A 2900-nucleotide genomic window follows, 5' to 3' on the forward strand; every position below is an offset into this window, starting at 1 on the left:
GCCCGCGCGCCCGGGCCTCCCGCCGCCGGCGCCCGCCGCGTGCGCCTACAGCTCGCCACGCTCGAGGCCGGGCCGGGGGCTGCAGGCACTGGCAACGAGTGAGCCCCAGGTGAGCGGAGTCCGGCGGAGACGTGGAGGTGGAAACAGACCAGGAGAGATGGCGACCGCGAGGGGCGAGGGAGACAGGAACCGCAGGAGACGGAGACTGGAGGGGACTGAGGCAGGGTAACAGGAGCCAGAGGGACGGAGACTCAGAGACCGCCGGCGTAGGTGCAGACTTGGCGGGCACGAATGATCCCGGCAACTGGACATGAGTCCGGAGGTGGGGTGGTCAAGGTTAGGCCCTCCCAGCCCTCGGAAACACCACCCTCAAGCCGACCCCATTTAATCCTCTCAGTGGATTGGGTGCCTGAGATTACGTGTTATTATCCCCATTCTACAGGGGGTAAACTGAGGTCAATAAAGTTGCCACCTTTGCCCAAGATCATACGACACATAGGTGGAGGAGCCCGAGTTTGCTGACAAGCAGTCCTATGAGAAGGACCAACGGAGGCAGGAGGAGTGAAACCGCCCTTGTTCCCTCCCCTTTCTCCTTTACCTTCTCCCTTATGTAAGGTTCAGTACTATGCCTGGCCCCAGGCATCCCTGGAATGTCAGAACGTATCCCACACGGATGAGGAGGAATTACTACTGTATCCCCTTTCCTAAACACACCAGCTTGCCTGTCGGCCTCTGCTCAAGGACCTGCCGTGGATCTGTCTTGCCCTCTGGTTAAGCCCAGGCCATTTTCTTGCCTTCTCTGCAGTGACCTCTGTGCATTCCCTCTACGTGGGGAGTGTCCTTGCTGTCTGCCCTCTACCCAGAAAACCCCTAGCACATCCTTTAAGCGCCAGCCCCCCTTCTCTGCCCTCCTCTGAGGCTTCCTGTTGTCTGAGTTTCCAGTTCTGCTTGGATGACTGTGCTTTGTGTGTTGGCACTGTCTCTCCCACTGCCAGGGACTCTTTAAGGGTAAGGCCTGGGTCTTGGTGTCTCTGTTCCTAACATTGCCCAGCAAAAAGTATGAACCCTGTAAATGTTGGGGCTGGGTAGGTAGGTGGGTTAATAAGTAGATGGGTGAATGCATGAGTTGGTTGATGGATGGGTGTATGGATTGGTTGTTTAGTGGGCAGATGTGGGTGGGTAGATGAATGAGTGGGTGAGTGGTTTAGCTGGATGGGTAGATGGGTGAATGGGTGTGTGGGTGGATGGTTTGAGCTGATGGGTGGTGGATGGATGAATGAGTGGATGGGTTTGCTGATGGGTGGATGAGTGACTACATGTTCCACATGGGAGTCCCATAAAAGATGTGAACCCAGAGATTCTCTCTGATGAGTTAATTTTTCTCATGCATCCAGATTGATACTAGTTATAAACTATTTGTGAGAATTGAGAAAATGGTCATTCACCATATCCTATGCTCTGAGTTCAAATGAATAAGCTAGTTTGAGAAAGAATAGAGCCAAAAGCCTTGCTTCTCACTCAAGAGAGCCCACACTCTTACCTAAATAATCTGTGTCTAGGGCTGGGGTCGTGGCTCAGTGGTAGAGCACTTGCCTCACACATGTGAGGTTCTGGGTTCAATCCTCAGCACCGCATAAAAATAAATAAAAATGTTGTGTCTACCTACAACTTCTCTCTCTCTCTCCCTCTCTCTCTCTCTCTCTCTCTCTCTCTCTCTCATACACACACATATTTTAAAAAAAAAACTGTCAAAAAAAAAAAAAAGGAAAGGGAAAAAGGAAGGCTAGAGCCAGGCACAGTGCAGTGGTACACACCTGCAACCCCTGCTACACTTAGGAGGCTGAGGCAGGAGGATCACAAGCTCAAGGCCAGTCTGTGCAACTTAGTGAGACCCTGTCTCGAATTTTAAGAAAATCAAAAGGCTGGGGGATGTAGCCAAATGCTTGTCTAACAGGCATAAGACCCTGGGTTCAATCCCTAGCACCAAAAAATAAAATTTAAAAGGATGAACAACTATATGTGTAAGTAGGGGAAACATGAGCCACTGCAAAATTTGGCATATCATGCAAAACTAACCGTCTATAGTTAAAATGAGCTTTGAAAGTCCTTGACATGGCCCGCAAGGCCACCCCAGCCAGTGGATCTGCACTGCTGGTACTGCCCACCAGAGCCTTAGACCTTGCTGCCTTGAGCCAGGCCCCTCTCAGGAGGAAAGGGAGGCATTCAAACAAGGGCTCCTCCTTCCCTGGGAGGGTGAGGTGCTGCCAGCACGTGGAGAGTTGTTTGTTTGGGGGTCCTCCTGCCCCAGTACTGAGGACTGAGCCCAGGAATACTGTGCCACTGAGCTACATCCCCAGCCCTTTTTATTTTTTGGTTATGAGACAGGGTCTAAGTTGCTGGCCTTGAACGTGCTATTGCACTGCCCCAGCCTCCCCGGTTGCTGGGATCATAGGTGTGTGCCACACCATCGCATCTCCAGCCCAAACTTGAATTTTGACAAAGGACATGCTCTACCTCTATAGCACCCCTATCCCTCTGAGGCCAAAATGAGAAGGGCAGAGCCACCCTCCCGCCATTATTTCCCCTGTCTCTATCTCTGCTTTCTTCACCTCTGCTTCTGTCTCCTGGTCCTTTTCTGTCTCTGCTCCTCTGCCACTCTCCTCTGCCTCTCCCTGGTCCTATGAATTCCAATGAGCTGAAGGCACACAGAGTCGCACATGCATGCACACACTGGGGTCTGCTGCAGATGGGAGGGATGCAGGAAGGGAGACACAAATGAGCAAGGATGGGCGCCAGTGTGTGAGGGGCTCCCTGCGTCCACCCCTGCCACTGGCTAGGGGGCCCAGGACATTGGGATGGAGAGGAGGCCATCTTGAGCAGTCACTAACCCCACCCTCCCT

Source organism: Marmota marmota, unplaced genomic scaffold, assembly GCF_001458135.2.
Source record: "Marmota marmota marmota unplaced genomic scaffold, marMar, whole genome shotgun sequence".
In the NCBI taxonomy this organism is placed as follows: Eukaryota; Metazoa; Chordata; class Mammalia; order Rodentia; family Sciuridae; genus Marmota; species Marmota marmota.